At 37.7% G+C, this 19,355-nt stretch overlaps 1 long non-coding RNA gene across 1 annotated transcript; it reads left to right on the top strand.

Annotated features, from left to right (window-relative positions):
• The first annotated feature begins 448 nt into the window (after window positions 1-448).
• LOC148596124 (uncharacterized) lies at window positions 449-2,174 on the top strand. Its single transcript, XR_015913655.1, has 3 exons — window positions 449-499; window positions 1,771-1,873; window positions 2,089-2,174. It is a non-coding gene; the product is annotated as an uncharacterized LOC148596124 (long non-coding RNA).
• The last annotated feature ends 17,181 nt before the right edge of the window (window positions 2,175-19,355 follow it).

Here is a 19,355-nt window from a genome sequence, read left to right as displayed (position 1 = left end):
AGGACATTTATTAGGTGGAATTGCTGCCATGGGAGACCTTTCTTTCTCTTTTCTCCCTCTCCAAGCTCATCAAGCGACAAAGGCTGGGAAAAGGAGAGTAATGTTGTTTTGTGCAGAGTTTGTGGAAGGTAGCAGCAGTAAAAACACACTGTAGGTTAAAATAATAGGTCTTTAGAAAGCTTTCAAAGAGAGATGCATTAGCAGAGTTAGAAAAAATAGAAGTTTGCATGTCGTTTATAGGCAAGTTGGTTTTCAGTAGACTCCCAAGTGCTTATGAAATGTAAGTTTAATGTGCTATGCAGCCTCAGCTGATAGAACAATTGTCTTTATCAGGACAGCTGTTTCAGCAAGAAGTGCTTTAGAGAGTGCTCTGCGCCAATTTTTTCACTTTTGTTTTTAATTTGACATAAGACACTGGCTGGATTCCATCGTTGTGAAAGAGGTTGAGTTGTGTCACCACCTCAAGGTGCTATTAACTCAGCCAACCAAGCTGCTAAAGGTACCGAGCGAACCTTTTTTCACAAAATTAAGTCAACTTATCAGCACATTGAACAGACTGAATGAGGATGTCAGCATGACATGAGCATGTGTTTAAAATTAGCAATGGACCTGGGTGATTATCTCTGGATGCTCCTTCAAGCATGCCTCAAATTACTGGTATTAGATAATGCCATCTTTTCCTCTTATTTATTTATTTTTAATAGTTACATTCCCATAAACCATGCTCATTCTGCTTTTTTAAATATGGCCTCTGCGTTTTCTACCCACTACCAGCAGCTCAGTTGTTGGAAACATTCTGTATGCTTATTATTCAGTTGAGTTATGCACACAGTGTGCATAGGTTCTGCACACTACTATGTGCTGGCAGGGATATTTATCAGTTTATCTAGTATACACGTATGCAATAAATGCTCCTAGCAACTCTTAAAAATATTATAATAACAAAATCGGTATCAGTAACCCCAAGATCAAACAACCAAATAGAAAGAATTTGAAAAAAAATCATTCAATATTGTCATTTTTAATGTCTAATGTCTTCATCAGAGTTTTGAGAAGAAAAAGATGGATCCAGACAGAAAGGATGCATTACTTTATGAGCACTGGGTGAAGCTGAGGACAATGTGATTTGTTTTAACTGGAATAATTGTTTCAATTTAATATGATTGCAAGGTGAGATCTGGAGAATCACTTTTTGTAACAACATTTTACACCATTTCCTAGACAAGATCAAATTATAGTTAGTCTTCCTACGGTATCATATATCGTGACACTGAAGAGTCCTGACAAATCTATTTGGCTCTCCAAGGCTTTTTTTTTGCGTATTAGAACTCCAAATCCTTGTCTGGCCTCAGAATATCCTTAGCACTGATATTTAATATGTATCATCTAATTTAAATGGATAGAAGCATTAAGTAGATTTACATTATTGTTCAGTTTCAGCCCAGAGTACTTTGGCACAATTTCAGGATTACTTTTCCTCTAAACAGTGTCAATGGTCGTACAGAACATAGTCACATCTAGCACAAGCCCTATTTCATAAGTACTACGACAAGGCTTACAGTGACTATGAGTGAATACACTTATTATTTCTCTAACAGATTAATAACGTTTTAAAACTGGTAGATTATTTTTGCTAGAGAGACAGATTTTAAGTAGTAGATAGTTTCCTGTTAGATTCGTAATATCAAGTGTAGATCTCTTTTGTTGCCAACAGCTACTGATGGCCATCACAGATTAAGAGTGATATCAATCCCACCTGTCTCTTGTAAGAGTTTTGCGGGACAAATTATTTTGCAAGTATTACCAGCAAACATTCCTGGGTCTTTCCAGCAGATTGGCAAGTCTATTTACTCTGTCATAGCTGTAGCCCATGGTAAGTGTTATATGTGATGACTCTGTATGTCATTAATAGAAAGACTGTCCCTGCTGTCCTTGTTAATTCCCTTTTCTCCCTTTTCTCTCTTCTGGAGAGAAGCTTTTAATGCTCTCTAATTCCTCCCCCCTTTTTTTTTCTCCTTCAGATCACTAAACAGATTGTTTATAAATGCTGTCTGTGCTTTCTCTAGATTTCCTTCTGTTCCATCCTAGGTCCTCTCCAATTCCCCTTCTGCCTCTCCAGCACTGCTGAAACAGCACCTAACCACATCTGTCATGAATAACCAAAGTAAATGAATAACAAAGTCCAGAATTGTGACTACACTAATTTACTCCAAAAATCCCATGGACCCTGCATTAACCCAGAGCTGGAAGGAAGCATGAATAGTTTAATGCGACCCGAATCCCTTTCCCCTCTTGGATATTCTGCATGAAGCCTCAGACAAAGCAATCACAAGTGGCCAACTTAAACCATCAGTCTAAATGGCTCTGTTCACTCATTGCTCTTTTGGTGCGTGGAAACTTAAGGGCTTTAGGAGAGCTGGGAAAGATCCGGCTACTGCATGAAAAGCATACGGACTCTGTCAAATCCTTGGCTTCATCAAGCTGTGGCTTTGTTTATTTATAAATGGAGTGAAAGTAATGTATACTATGTGTGAGTTTGACCGGAGTGACTCTCCAGATATTGTTTCAGTTTAGGAAGCAGAGGAAGAAAAACAAGACAAGTGAGAAAATCAGGATATCTAGGTGGTTTGGAAAGAGAATCGAGTGATTTACTTCTGCATTAATGGCTGTATGTGAGAGTGCTCTACAGGAGAGACCAATTGCTAACTGCTCACCACTGTGCATTTTGCATTTAAGTGTTTTCATTTTGGCAGACAGCAATACGAACATGTCTGAGCAAAGAGAAAGAGAATTGACTGTGACTAAGAAAGAAAACGAGATTGAAGACTGAAAAATGACAAATCAGTGAGAACATGATTGTAAAAATCCCAGCCCCCTAGGGAGGCAACTAATTCATGGTCGTAGCCTCCTGCAAGATGTTATTCTTTGTACAGAGTTTAATTTGCAAATCATCTTTCTTTCTCTGCTGATGTCCTGCAGTGTAACCCTCAGTGCCATCAATAAAAGATGTGGTAATGTGTCACACGTTCAATGCAGTCGCCACATACACAATAAAACATCAGTCCTCTGACAGTTTACAAGATACAAATTATATCAGCATGCAGTTAAGGCTGAGACTACATAGGAATATTTTAGAAAAAAAAAGATGTTAGACAGATGATGTAGTTATCCCTGAGCCAAATATTAGAAATTGAGAAAACTCACATTTCAGTTTCTGTGTAAAAGACATCTGGATGTGTTAAGATATAGCAAGTTACTTTGCCCTCTTGCTATAACAAACCTCAAATGTATTAAATGTAAATGGAGGAACTAGTAGCACTGAATGCTGTGTTCAGTCAGGTTATTAGGCTTGAAGTGAAACAGCTGGGCATTCATACAGCCACCTTCCAAGAAACAGGTTTCTTTTCTGAACTGAGGCAAGCTAAGCAGGATTTGTAAAAATCTTTCCTGTGTCCTGCTTGCTCCCTTTGACATGCAAAGATTAAACACTTGCTTATAAATTGATAGGCACACACAGCTCTGATAGCCCTTTCCCATAGACATCTTAAAGATGATTTATGCCATTTTGCTTGTGTGTTATGCGGGAGAGAGAGAGAGACTATTTTGCTATTTGTTTTATTCATGCAGTTTTGTCTCTGAGAGAATGACAAAATATATTAATCAGAATTTCTTATGCAAGCTCCTGACAGGCCACAAGATAGTCTAAAAGGAATTAATAACAGAAGGAGGAAATTATTCCAGTTTTGTATGTTAGAGTGCTTTTTTTTTTTTCTGCCAATAGATACGCTGTTAGTTACTGGTCTAAACATTTTAAAACATGGTGTCTAAAGATAAAAAGATGTGATTATCAGCAGGTATGTGACTGGCAAACGAATTATGGCTGCTCATTAACATATCCTCTGAAAAAAGAAAGTGGTGTGACGTATAGTTGGAAAAGCTGTCATTATTTTTAGGTTTTCTGGATTAAGGCAGTTGTTTTTTCTATCCAATTCTGGTACTCCTTTGTATGCTAAAGCAGTGTTAGCTAGAGCTGCGCGCACAGATGTCAGTACTTGTAGACAGTCTTGCATTTCCTCCGGCTCATAGGCATGCAGTGAAAGGAATGTCTCCTACATACCTCCAGAGCAGAGAGATCACGGATAGGTCTTAGTCAGCCTTATGCTCTAGATCTGAATTTAGATATGGACATGCCGTTGTTTACACACAAGCTAAAGGCATGGTTCTGTTGCCTAAACACAGGTGTGGTGTCCCAGGTACCCCTCTTGACATCCAGTGATTTCCTTGACATCCAGCGGGGTATGGTTCTGCAGCAGGACCTGCTGCATCTGGCAGCACCACAGGAAGGTCTAGGGTAAAACACTGAAAATAGAATACGGTGACTATGCTTGGGTGACCAAATCAGGTCTAAAACTGCCAGATACCAAAATAGCAGTTTTGAATCCCTCTATACATGAATACACTTGCATGCAAATGCCCAAATTTAAGTGACGGTCTTGAACTGAACAATACCTACAGTCTGACTCCAGGTGAGCTAAGTTAGCCAAGCTGTTCAGATAGGAAGTCATAGTGACTTCTGTATCTTGCTCTACTCTGTATTATACACATGCTTGGAAAGATCTGTCTTTGTTTCGTTCAGGACCAGATTTTACTTTCTTCCTTGTATTAGGTAGCTCCCTACTGTGCAAATGCTCTCCCTGAAGTTAGTAAGACTTCTTGTAGAATGAGGTATTCCTGCAGATTTAGAAAGGTTTCCTGTTTGAAGGAAAATACTATCTGTGTATGAGAATTAGGGTAGGTTAGAAAGAACAGTAGTTGTTATGAAAAGGTAAATATCTGCAAAGCTATTCCGCATATTCATGTCACACCCATCCTCATTACTGAAGCAGGAAACTACTTCTGCTGAAGCAGAAAACCATTGCTGAGGCAGGAAACCCAGGCAGTATGTGCTGCTTGATCCCCAGCAAAAGCAGAATCTTTTCTGGTTTTGAGCTCATGCAAGTATTCAAAACAAGTTTGATGAAAAGGTTCAGGTTGACCATTCGGATTGATGAGGGTAGAGCTCTCATTCCTATTTTGAGGGAATACATGTGTGAACTGAAATCTAAAAGCAAATGACATAAAATAACTATGTTTTATGGTTTGCTGAAAACCTATGATTTGATTCAAATGTAAACTTAGTAAACTTCGAGAGTCTCTAGATTTCAGCTTCATAAAACACAGATGTGATATTTCATGTACCCTAGGTGATTACTGAGTGATAAAAATGAGTTGAGACTATTAAATATTTTTTTTATTTATAATATTGCACCCCTTTTAATTCTTTTGCTTTCTATACCATTTGTTCATGATTTCATTAAAAAAAAGAAAAAAAAAAAGCTCCTGACATACTGGGCAGTACTGTTGCTTTCTACCTGTACTCTGTCCACAGCCAGGTTGTGATTTAGACTGTATGGGAGTTAGTCTGTCCTGAAAGAGCCTTTATTCACCTCTAGGCATGTAGCAGAAGGGTGCTTACCTCTTCTGAAAGGAGCCGTCAGGTTGCTGCTTAAATCTTCTACTCTTCCGTTTGAGTCGCTAACCTAAAAGAGCTGGATTAATAACCCCTTATAGGATGGAAATAAGTACCTGTCTTTTGGAAAGCAAATAGCTGTCTCTGAGACGTCCTTTGTTTATACAAAGCTTTCCACTTCTGTGGTTCCTAGGAAAATGTTTTCTGTGAATGACTATGAACCATATGGGGGAAGTGATAGGGCAGTGGTAGAAAAAAAAATCCTACTTTATTTTGTGTAAGACAATGTTATTTTACCCTCAGACATGCATACATTTCTGAACTGACTCTGTTCAATCATTGTAAAAATGCAATCCCATGAATATTTGTCACCATGCTAATTATCTGGATGCAGCTCTTCAGAGTTTCCCAAATGAAGCATAGATACAGACTCGGCAAGTGCCTGAGCAACCTGATGAATAATGCATTGATCCAAACCCAAGCATATACTGTTGCTAATTATAGATTCTGAATATTCAGTTTTGGATTACATTTACTTCAAACCAATCTAGAGAGGATAGATCTAGTTGTGTGTATGGGTTGTGTATCTTATGCCATGCTTAGTTTGAAGTGTAATGATAAGGTGCCAAATTCTTTTAAAAATCTATATCTAAAGTGTCAAATTTCTAAATTTGGGTGGTAACTCACAATTCTGAATAATACTCTTTGCTACTAAAGATTGCACTTAAAGATTTTGTGGCTTGCAGGAGCCTTGAAAAGTTCAAATACTCATCACAATGTTTGGCTTCTTCAGGCCACTCATCTTTTGCCATTCGCTGCTTTCAGTATGGGGAAAAGGCAGACTGAACTTTCTCACTCACATTGAAATCATGAGTCCAATCCCCTTCACGTCAAAGCAGAAATATTGTCCATGTAAAGCGCTTCTAAACTAACTGGCCATTAACAGCAACATTTTTGTTGTGCCATTTTAAAGCTCTCTTCATCTGATTACATGAAGCACTCAGTAAAAGAGGAAAGCTCTCCTCATTGCAGATGTATTTCAGCAGCAATTCTTAATGATGCTTACATTGCCTCTCCCACTGAATCCAATGGTGTCAAGCATCTAGACATACAGAGAAGTGAGATTTGGCAACTGAAACCAACAGGTAAATACTGGCACTTACTGATAAATGCATATTTATTAGAAAGTCTGGTTAATCCCATGTCCCATATTTAAATATCACTGGCATGCTGGGTTTTGCAGGCCAGGATAGCATCATTTAATGAAGGATGCCTGAAGAATACTTACTACTTGCACTATTTTTCTGGATAGTTTTGTATTGCAAGTATCCAAGCCCTTCTGTATGAATACTTTGTGAAGCCAAATTTGCAAGAATTTTGTATTCCAGTGATTTAATTCTACCAACCTGAATTCATTAGTGCTTTTTTTTTGCCTGTGTAGGAAATACAGTTCACACTCACATAGATGGAAATGCCAAAGAAAGCTAACAAAATGCTTACTGCAATTCATCCTAATTTATCCTTTTGCCTAGAGCAAAGCAAGGAGGTTGCAAATTGTCCCACACAGTGCTGAAGGAATGATTTGACACTAACTACCTTGACCATCTTGGCCACAGCTTGGACTAGGAACCATGTCCCAGAAAATCATTAGGTGCCATGTTCGCAAAACATGGGAACATGCCCAAAACACACTCTGTTAGCCTTTTTGAAGGATGATTACCTTGGTGCAGTGAATGGGAATCCTAAACAACCCCAGACAGAGAGGGCCTGGCCAACAGCTTACTGGGCAGGACTGTCCTCTGCTTTCAAGACCACTTTTCTCTGGCAGTTCCTAGGACAAAACTGCTGAAAGGAAATGTCCATGAACTTTTTTATTTTAAATAGAGCAAGATGTGATGGTTTTATAATGCAACCAGAGAAAAAATCTTCCCTCTTCCTCTAGGCAAGATGCTGTGTATACTGCTGCCATCTGCGATGCCATGCACAGAAGTTCGATCAATCAGCTTTCTCTGCTGGGCATTCATTCTCTTTCTTCAAGGGAAACAATCACAGACTATAGGTTATGACAGTTTCCACTAAAACAAACAAACAAACAAACAAAAAACCCTTTTTATTCTTCCTAGGAAAATAAAGAGCATCATCCTGTGCCCAAATAAACCTCAGAGTAAGATAAGTACTCAGTTTAACTCTAGTGTGATGATGGTTTCATTTTACTATTCTGGTATTTCCAAAGGAGCCATGGAGAAAATAAACTCTCTTTTGGAATGGCTTCTTGGGTGATGATGGGCAAGGAATGGGAATGTAATTTTGAACCTGTTTAAATAGATAGTTAACTCTTTTTTATTTTTTTTTCATGGCTTAAATGAATGCTCTAGTTACTGAGCTTAAAGTGGAGGGAAATTATGTGGCATCCGCAGTGGACATCGTGACATAGGCATTTTTTTAATCTGAAATCCACCGGAGAGGAACATGAACAACTATAACATAAGAAGCGCCCACCTGGGTCAGACCAGGGTCTATGCAGAGCTTGGACTGGGAGCTCAGTCTCCCTGTTGTCCCCAGGTGCCCAGAACAGTGGTATTAGGTATTTCAATGGGTAGCCTATGTGTTTTTAGTGTTCTTTTATGGATCTGTTGTCCACGGATTTTTGGACCACTTTTGAACCTGCTCAACTGGGAACAGCTTCTAGAAGTATCTGCCTCAACTGGCAACAGCTTCTAGAAGTCTGCTATCACCTATGAACCGTGGTTTTCCCGAGTTCGTTCAGGGTTTAAGCACCCGGTGACTTGCTCAGCTCTGACCAGTCAGTGACACTGCAGATGTGAGGCTTGGGCTTCCTGGGACACTGGTTTCAGCAAGTAAAGCACAGATGGACAGTCACTACCTGTAAAGCAGCTCAGCTGTGCGATGGCAGCTGGGGTTGTAGTTTTGTTGGGGATCTAATTTCTGCCTTCCAACATTTGATCTCTCAACTCAAGAGCAGTTTCTCTCTGTTCAGTTTACTCTCTTGGAAGGCAATAAGGTGTTTCCAGCTTTTCTTTCATCATGGAGTCAATGAAAACTTCCAAACACAGACCATCAATAAAGCCTCTAGTTTTACTAGTATGGACCATAGCATGGGAGAGAGAAAGAGAAATGGTTGTAATCAATACCTTACTAATTATGCCTTGCTCCCTATGCGCCTTCCTGCAATTGTCTCATGCTGCTCTTTGTGCTTATGGGCACTGGAAAATAGAAGGCAGAATTTAGCTTAAAATATATGAATAAGTCACTATTCCTTTTTTATTATTATTTTATTTTTGTCTGACTGAAATGAAATCAGCATGCAAATGCCATTCTGTGTTTTATTTTTTGCACTGACAGCCTAGCTACACAAAAAATATTATGACCTGCTGCTGCCAAACGCAACTGAGTGAATTATTCTGAAGCACTCCTGAGCCTGTCTTTGCCACAGTCTCCTATTTCAGTCCCTGTCATGCACTGTGCCTATCATTCATTTTAGTTGATGGGTTGAGGGCAGAAAGGTTTCTCTCTTCTTGTTCTCTGGAGAATTTTGTCTTGGCTGTCTCGCCTTCAATCACTACTAATAGCTCTGCTGGCACAAACTCAGAAAGGGGCTGGGAGAAGACAGTGAAAATATTTCACAGACTGTTGTATATTTTAATAGCTAGTTTTAAAAAATGAATTTGCTGGAACAGGCCAAAATGAAGATTGCTTGGAGGCAATTCTCTTACAAGCCTTTTAATTCATTTTTTAATTATTATTAATCCTTAAGCCCCTTCTATCCTTGCTACTTTTTTCCCCTATGAACTACCATAAAGATTGGGTTTGCTTTGATTAACTAATGACCATCTCGTGAATATACTGAGATGATTTACTGTCCAGCTAGCGCAGTGTCAGAGGAAAGAACAAAATAGCTTTAGAGCTTAATTATTCTGTTTCTTTAGGATGGGATGCCTGTGCAAATGGTAGACTGCTGCCTCTGCCTTACTATTTAATTGCATTGTAAGTGGTGCTTGTGGCAATATTTTGTCACTGCAGTAAAGTCCTGCCAAAGTCATTATAAAAGAGTGTAACAAACCTCGACATTTTGGCAGGAGCAGGATAGATATCCAAACTAAGGATATAATGGGTATGCTGTTCTTAAGGTTTTTAGACTTTATTTACCAGAGCTACTGTGCAAGGGGATCTCAGATCTGGCTTTCTGACCTCTCTGTGCCACTAAATAACTGCCTGAAGAGAGTGAGGACCTAGTCCATTTTTTTTGAGAAATAAAGTAGATTAAAAGGATTTAGTATAGAGCATGTTTTTTTTCAGACAGCTATAAGTACATGAACCTACAGATGCATTTAGGCATATTTAGGCAAATATATTATTTTTTTACAATAATCTTTTTTTCAAATATATTCTTTGTTAGGGTACAGTCAGCTATGAAAATAAGTATCAGTCAGCTATGAAAAAAAGATCAAAGGGATCACAGAGTTCTCTTTACATCAGTAGTTTGAATCACCATTTGCTTTGTGTTGTGCTCATCTATAAATGTGGGGAAGTGTGCTTCTGAGTAACAACAGGAGAAGTTGCAACTCTTCTGGATCAAAGATGGACAATCGCTGTAGATATTAATATTTAAAAAAAATCTACATGACATTCTTTTTTTTTTTTTTTTTTAGAAGTAGTTTTTTAGAATTTCTTCTTTGGTAAATCAGGACTCCTGCAAGATTCAGCTTTCAGGCACAGGTTCCTGAAAACAGGTCAAAGACTCTCTTTCCTCCTGCCCCTATGTTGTCACAGTGTCAGTGCAGTGTGCTTGTGATATTGTCTTCTTGGTAGGCAAAATGAAAATAAAGCATGGATCTGTACACTCTTTCCAGAGTGGTATGTGAAATTGAAATCCACATTGAAGGGATTTTGTTAAAGAATCAGTAGCTTAATAATTAATTACAAAAGATGTTTTTAAGGTTCTATCAGCTACTTAATTACTAACAATCTGTATCATTCTGTCATGATTTCTTACAGTCTATCTTACTGCTTCAAAACAAATCAGAATCTGTATGTTGAAACGTTTTTAAAGTCACTGATTGAAGTGTTGCCTTTTCATGCTTCATTTTTTTCCTGGATTACAAGATTAGGATTCATTTGGAAAGAAAATAGGACATTTTTATGCTAGACTTGATAAAATCATTGTCTGCAACTGTCAAGACAAAAATGATTTGAAGACAGATCATCTTGTTATAGGAGACTTGCTTCAGCAATCTGGAACTTATAACCAATTTAGGTATGTCAAGGCTTTAAACAGCCTCTTCAGTCAAGATAAGGTGTGAAGTGTTAAATTAAGCGTGTTTTATCCATTTTTAATGATAAATTTTTTTAAATTAGTTTCAGAAATGAGCAGAAAAAAATACATGAAACATTGCAGTTGAATTTAGGGATTAAATTATTCACTTAATGAATGGAAGTGTTAACTGAACCCTCCTCACTCATGTCATTGCTCTCCAAGGGAATTCACTAGTAAGGCTGCAAGTTGTTACTGATCACTCCAGGAGACCCCCGCCTTTGACTGCTGAGGGATGTTCAGGAGAGGAGCCCGAGTCACCCTGACACACATGTGGTGTGACATCAGGTCCTCACCGTCCCCTCCTCCATCTGCAGGTCCCCTCATGTCATGCCATGCTGAAGGCACGCTGCTGTAGGCAGAGCAGAGCTCCTGCTGTGCGAGCAAAGTGCCCTGACCTGACTGTCACGTAAGTTTTACCCACATGCAGTGTGTACTGTTTTGATGGCACTTGTTATGGTTTCTTTGGATTACTTGCAAAAAATATTTTTTTTAATAAAAAAAATGAAGATGAATTAACCTCATTTTCTGGACTCTAGTACATAAGCTAGCAAATGTCTTTGGAAAGGCAGGGTAGCATTTTAATTTTGACTTCCAAAAATTTACTGTTTGATTAATGCAGGAAAATGTGGATTCTGCTGGGATGAATAATGAAAAGTAGTGTCTGAGTCTGTGTTTACCTAGACCTATCAGTCATGAAACTGCCTGTGTCCTGTGTCATGCTCATCTAAGAGAATTTCAGCAAGATAAGCAGAGGTTACAATCTCTAGAAAGTGCCAGACCATCAATATTAGCATGTTCCATTCCCCTCAACCCCAGCATTTCCAGTCTCATTAACAGTATTGTGATCATTCCAGCTTTTATGGACTTTATAACTGAAACTGTACAGCAGGATGAATTTATACTTTCAGCCACGGACAATGTCACTTGTATTCTGGTTCCATTGGAAGGGGCTTGAAGTGAGTTATTCTTGTCCTTTTCCATTAAGTATTCTTCTACTTAGTAGCATAAATGTAATTAACATTGTGGGCCTCATGACTCTTTTTAACGGAATTAGATCTCATGACTCACTTGGGCATTATCTGAAGAAAGTCTCCTATGCAAAATAACTCAATCACTAAGATTGCTATCTGGAAACTTGCCAAGATATTAGGACCCAAAGCACTTAATCTGATTCAGGGTCATCTTTAATATTTTTCAAGCATACACACAAGCCTATTCGAAACATCTTCCTCTCCAAAAAAAGAAGCAAAGAATTTATTTTAGGCACACTCTGTACTCTGAGATATCTTACAATGTTATTGATCCTTTTAAAGTAATTGCATTTAATTCTGAAGCCTTTTGCAAAATTTCAGATGAAAAAATAACACATAGAAATCAGGGCAAAGTATAGGGAACAGAGTCAGTCACAGTGCATCAGAGGCTGAGATTACGGACAGTTTCAGTGGTTTAGTCTTTTTCCTTCTTTGTTCTCTCTTGATCCCAAGACTGAGTAAAAGAATTGGGTCAGAATAAATATCCATTTCTCTATCTGCAACATCATCCTATTCAGTAGCTAATGCTTAGGGAAAGATGACAGGAAACAGCAACTTCTCTTTTTCCATGCCTTCCTAACTTCTGAGGATAGGTGGTAGTGGGACTTCCTGACCTAAAAGTTGTTCATATTTAAAACCTCTTAGTGGATTAATCTTCCATGAACTGATACAACTATTTTATTTTCCTCTTTAAGCTTCTATGACATTCAAAATGTAACTACGTGCTCTGTCAAAATATACCTATTCTCTTGGTTTGAAACCTTATCCTGATTATTTAATGGATATTTCTTAGTTATTTTGTTGTACGTAATTGTTTGCATTTCACTCTTACATGCTTTTCATGACTTTTTGGACATGGTGCCCCACAGCTTCCCCAAGATGCAAGAGTTGTAGTATAAGTAGCCCATTTCTGAAGGATAAGCAACTATTATGTCACCCAAGACTCTGAAACCTAGCAGACTAGTACCAGGCTATAGCTGTTTCAGAAACCCGGAGATCTTTCAGGCAGAAACTTACCTCCTAGTGAGAGAAGAAAAATCTCTATCTCTACCTGTTCTGATTTAGACTTGCTTTTGATTAAAATTTGTTATTTGACATTTACCAATGAACATTTTCGGTCCAAACCCAAACAAGGACGAGGTAGAAGAAAACTGCCTGAGCTGTAGAATGTGGCAGAGGTAAAGCAGGAAGAAGAAAGAGGAAATTCACTCTACTCAGAGTCCCAGGAACATGAGAGAGAATGTGCCTTCTTTTTGTACTATTGCAGAGCCATGCCACATTTATTCTGTGACTGATGAGAGTCTGTCTATAGAAATGCTTAGAATGCTTAGGAATATTTAGAATGCCTATAAATGCTTAGGAAAAAAAAACTAGAAATACTTTTTCTGTAGAATTATTTCCATAATTTACTCAATTTCTTGGCTGATTGCTAGAGAGCTGCTATTTCCCCTCTGCAAAAGGATCAGAGAACTATTAATAATTAAATTAGCAGAATGAATTGATACCAAAAATGATTTCCATCAAGTTTAAAGTTTCTTATGCTGAGAAATGTCATCTTTTATATTTGTTCTAGCCTGACACAGACAAATTCATCTTCATTTACGATAAATCACTATATACAATACATTGTAAAAATCATCACACTGAACCTTGGTTTCTTTGAAAAAAAGTCGTGGGACATGACACAGAAGTTTGTAGAAGTTCAATTGCTATAAAATGATGTAATAACAATTATTTAGTAATTATACAAGGTCCTTTAATTGCCAAAATGATTTTGTCATGCATTGGTACCAAAACTATATCATGTCTTAGAAGGACTGTATATATTCAGCAAAACTTCCTGGAGAAACTGTTTTCTTAGGGCTTGACTTACTTACTTAGGCAAAAACTGAATGAGCACTATTTTTTAAATATGGCATTTCAAGTAAACACTGGCTTCTACCCATTATACTCGTTGTAGAATATCCGCATAATGGACATGCTATAGCAGCAGAGATTTGAAATAAGGGCTGTCCAGCAAACTTAGATGTCAGACCTGTGCTTAACCACTTTTTTGAAATAGAATCAAAATGACAAGTGTATTTCTATTCGGAGAAAACACCAGGAAGTTCTAAAATAGCCTAAAACAGTAATAATTGTTAAATTCTCACTAACAGCTTGGCCTGGTCCATAGTTAAGACAATGAGTGAATATGTGTCCTCCCTGAAATAAGTGTGCACTTTGCAATTGACTACAATGGGGTCAGGGTAGAATATATGGCCTATGGAATTAGTTAGCTGCAGACAAAGTCTGTAATATTCAGAATGTTTCATAAAATTTGAGTAATTATTATTTCTGATGCATTATATGCATATGTGTATGCAGGCACGCGTGTATATGTGTGTGTGTGTGTATATATATTATATAGAGGCACCAAGATGAAAGACAATTTCCAGATTCTGAGTTACACACTTTCTTGGCTGAGAAAAGAGGAAGAGACATTGGCATGGTTGCCAGGAAAAGCATGTAAAGCAAAATACGAGTACGAAATACTTTGAAATTCCATCACTTGGCACTGAAAATGCAAACAACCAGTTATCTAACACAGTCCCATCTGCTTTTCCTCTCTTTGAGCTTGTAAAATACTTCAGAAAACTGTGAATAAGCGATTTAATCAATCAAGCATTTAATTGCTTTAAATGCAGTGGTCATCTGAACACGGACAGATTGCTCCAAGAGAGCAGTAGAATTGATTGCTAATGTATTAACAACAACTTCGCCCACAAGCAAAGGTTAGCTTTATTCCCAATCCCCATTTTGACTGCTAAATGCTTTCTTTACAGGAACGATCATAACAATGTTAATACAGATGTTTTAAGAGCAAGTATGTAGTTCTCTGAATCAGTGGGGTTAATGAAGCCAGACTCTTGATTAGCCAGAAGGCAACTGTGCGTGAGAGCAGGCACCTTCCACAGGCTATGGATAGGATTTTTTTGAACCTTGATCTTAGGGAGCCTGCTCCTACAATGCCTTTTTGTACCTCATCAGAGAGGTAGAAGTTGGGAAAGGTCAAAATCCTAAAATATTCCCTTAGTGTGATTCTCTTAATAACCCGTTTGACTTTACAGCATTCCATGATGCAGGAGAGCAGGATCAGAAGTATTGGCCCTCCCCAGTATCACCCTATCCTTGGGCTAGTCTTGGTGTAGCATAGCTTCCCACAAATTGCACTGAGTTTAGTACAGCTGCTTCATCTATTCTCATTTCAGCTCTGCTACTTATAAGGCAACACAAAGAAAATATTATGTGTGTTCAGGCAAGCGGAAGAAATAGATCAAGTAAAAAAGCCTAAGAAAATGTGTTTCCATTGCCAGAACTACGTTCTTAAAAAAAAAAAAAAAAAAAAAGGAGAGAGAGAAAATAAATTTCCCCTCACTTTAACCCTGTCATACTTACTCTCTAATTCTGACTTCTGGAAGAATTTATGAATCTTAACATTTTTGTTGTTGATTTTTTTTTGTGTAACATGCATTCTTTGCTGAAGAATTTAGTTTGGTACCTCTTCCAAAGCTACTGAAATATCAGCTAAGCTTTCTTTATCTGAACAGTGTCCATTCAATTTGACATCTATAGCATTCATGCTTTATTAAGTTATTTAAAGACACTGACAAAGCCAATAACTATGAATCTTGATCTTAGGGAGCCCACTCCTAATTTATACAATGGCTTCTACCAGATTAGCACAGAGAAAAGATAAAGTGAATTGCTGCCTCTGCGTGCAAGCTAGGAAGTGCATGGCAAAGTCCCAAATCAATAAAAGCAATAGAAAGTCTGCTGGTCTCCTTTAGCCACTTACTCATAGAACGAAAGCATTTTTATCATCACCTTAGCTGAGTTGCAGAGCAAGATTTATTTTATACTGAATTCATCCTTACAAGGAAGAGCAATTTAATTGTGGAAGCAATAGAGCTTCCTTCTTGCCCTTACTAGAAATAGATGGAACATATTTACACATTTACAATAATAATAATAATAACACATTTTTATCACTTGCTTTGTATCTTCCATTCATAAGAGCAATTGTGATAACAGAGAAAGGGGATTTTATTCTTTGGCTTTTTGGTCAGAGAGAAAACACATCCATCCGTACAAGAATTTGAGAATTTTTCTTTTCATCAGGATATTCATACACTGCATTCTGTGGAGACCAAAAGCTACAAATGTAATTGTATTTGGTTGAGTCCTCACATGAACACAGGGATACTTTTTGGAATATGATATAAGGCATAAGTCCCATAGAATAATTTAGAGTGGAAGGGACTTTAGGAAGTCTCTAGTCCCAAGACCAACACTAAATTCAGATCAGGTTGCTCAGGACTTTGTCCAAGGTTGTGTCTTGGAAACCTCTGAAGCCAGAAACTCCACAACCTCCCTGTCCCAGTGATTAATTGCTTAATGCTTAATATTCCTCATAATGGAATTTTTTTTCTTTATATCAAGTTGGATTCTCACTGTTTTCTATTTGTGACTACTGCCTCTTCTTTTTTCAGCATATGCCGCATTAAAGAACCTGGCTCTGTCTTCTCAGTATCCTTCTCTTGGAAGGTTTCTATTAGTTTCCCTTTAAACCTTCTCTTCTCCAGCCAATATAGTCACAGGGGCATAATGCGTTTGCATTTGAGACTTAATATGCATTTGTGGCACAAATCCCAAAACAAATTGTTTGTTTCACTGCCATCCTTACAAATGAGGTTAAGCAGTGTAAATGAAGAATGTTACCAGTTTCCTGGAATAAATTGCTCACACAGAAATTTGAACCAACATTACTGGAAAAAAAATCTAGTGCTTTATATAAACAAGTTCTGGGAAATTACTGATGATCAGTGATAAGGTGCGACAGAAGAGTGTAGTTGCCTAGTTTCTAGTTTTTTTCTTTTTTTTTTTTAAATAAAGGCACTCATGTGTGCATGGGTGCAGAAAAGCTAGCTAAAACTGAAAGAAAAACATGAAATTTGTACTGGCTTCAAGAAGGAATCTGTCTTTTTTTTTTGGAAAAGTCTTCACAGTGAAGGCATTTATTTTTATAGTTATTGTGTTTGCTAGTTTGGTTCATGTTCCCAGGATTCCTTTAGACTGGGGTTCCTTCCTTCTGATATCAGATGCGTAATAGTCGTTTATGTCTTTACTATCTTATTAGGCTGCTGCTACTGTAAAAGGAAAGAAAATAACATATTCAGAGAGCACTTCTTTTCATGCAGGGCAGTGTGATAAGCCACCCTTTGCTTGTGCATCTTTTGTGCTTTTGCATCTTTCTCTTTATTCCCCTCATAAGGAGCTGAAAGTGAGTCATTTAGCCTTAACTAAGTTTTAGGTGAGAAAAATCATATCCTTTCCTCCAGAAAACTAAATCAGGAAGATGTTTACAGTTCTACTTTTCTCAACCTGCGGGCTTAATTATTACAATTCCAATTCAGGGGAAAAAAAAAAAAAACTTCTAATGAAAATTCCCATACTGATCGTTTAGTAAAGCCATGAGAATGTGAATGTAGCTCCAATGTTCATCTCTTTGCTCTGACTCCTTATTAAATGCCCAGTCTAGAAGATCTTCATGACACAATGCAAGGTCTTCTGGGGAAGTGAGTATTTTTATGAGTGCAGTGTCTCACAGTAGCTGAAGCTATGAGAGACTTAATGGCTCCTATTAAATTGACTCTTTCTGGAAGGAAAAAAAGAGATTAATTACACTTTCTTATCAGAATGTCATAAGCTTTGTAACTGTTGACCCAGGGATGTGGTGGACTGAGGAACTGGGTAGAGAGACAAAGTTTCTTAGACTGCTCCAGTAGACAGTGTTTCTTTTTTATTATGCCACAGTCTTGTGCAAGTGGATCGAACTTGCCAACAGTCCAAATTTGGAGCATAAGCAGTGTACTCCATTGCTGTAAATGTAGTCTTCTGCTGTGGCTTGAATGACATGTGGCGTATTGACAGGAGGTAGGAAAGTACCTCTAAGCAACTTTGTCTGAATCTGAATATAGTGTGCTAAATGCTCCTATAGTCGTTTGTGGCATGGCAATTGCTATGTTCACACTGTGAGAAATGCAAAGCTTCAGGGGGCTGAAGTTAAATAACTTAGCACTATCTCTGTAAAGAAGTTCCCAAACTCCTGTATATAGAGGTATAAATATTGTTTGCTAAAAGGCTTCCACAGCAAAATAATTATAGAGCATTTGACAGAAAAGCATTTGTCATTTTGTGACTTTTCTCATTTAATTTACAAATCAACATGAATTTCTTTTTTTCCTTTTTAACATCAAGACAGTGGCTGAAAGTCATATGCAGGTTCAGAAGGGCACTCTATGTACTTGTATCACAGAAGCTGTTATGGAACTTGGCTTGTGATAAATCACATTAGAGAACAAGTTTAATTTATCTGATTGCATTTGCCATTTCAGGACAAGGAGGAACAATTTACAGAATTAAACTGAAGATGCACAGAAATACGAAAAGTCCATTTGGTGCTCTCAGAGCTTTTTTCTTCTGATAAGAGCATGTTTTGTGCCAACTGAACACTGCAGTAGCCTTCCATTTGCTTTTCAACTGTTCTTTGTAATTTCATTAGGGTGACCTTGAATGCAGCTTTGGATCACAACCTCAGAGACTGACTTTGCTGCTGCTCTCATTTAGTCCGTAAAGGATCAAATCTTTCACTCCTTACTTGTTTGTCCCCTGGAGGAAATTCCCATCGACATCTAACTATATGTGGTTTCCATTCACAATGTATTTTTTGGGAAAATATCCATGGAGAATTCAAGTGACTGACTAACCTGGTCAGTTTAAAAAGTACAATGTTCCTAAGTTCATCCATATTTTGGGTTTGCCTCTAGATACTTCTTTTTTGGAGGAGGGGGAGAGGTGAAGTAATAAGAAAATGTTATTTTTGAAGACTGCCCTTCATAATGAGAAAAAAATAGAGCTGCTGTTTCAGATACTCTAAAGCTCTCCTATTTGGCTGGATTCTGTGATAATGCTGGTGAACTAAGCACTATGACTGTAATAAGTTTCTATTCATAAAGTATTTTTCTGACATCTACAAGCCATGCCTCTATTGCGAGTCATATCCTGAAGTTTTATATTATCAGGAAGACAACATCATGTTCAAGTGCCATAGTTTATAAGTGATTCTGCAGTTTGCCATGAGCACATCAATTATTCTTTAATGTGCTACACAGTTCAATAGCAGTCTTTTCTCTCTGTCTTTTTAAAAAATAAAATTGGAGAAGTGTTGTATTAAATAGGTACTCTTAAATATGAAGAGAGAATAAAGTGTGGCTACACAATTGTAATCTGTTATTTATTTGAAAAAGACTTGGGGATGATTATAAAGATCTCCTCAGGCAATGAGGATGTAACTGGCAAAGGACCTCCTGCTGTCTGCATGATATGAGGGAAAGACCACAGTTGTACATACGTCTATCTCTGGTAAACTGAAATACTGCAT

Source organism: Tinamus guttatus, unplaced genomic scaffold (genome assembly GCF_059628265.1).
Source record: "Tinamus guttatus ecotype Peru unplaced genomic scaffold, ASM5962826v1 Tinamus_guttatus_pri_ptg000030l, whole genome shotgun sequence".
NCBI lineage: Eukaryota > Metazoa > Chordata > Aves > Tinamiformes > Tinamidae > Tinamus > Tinamus guttatus.
The sequence above is the reverse complement of the archived record's forward strand: the minus strand, read 5'-3'. Positions and strand labels throughout refer to the sequence as shown.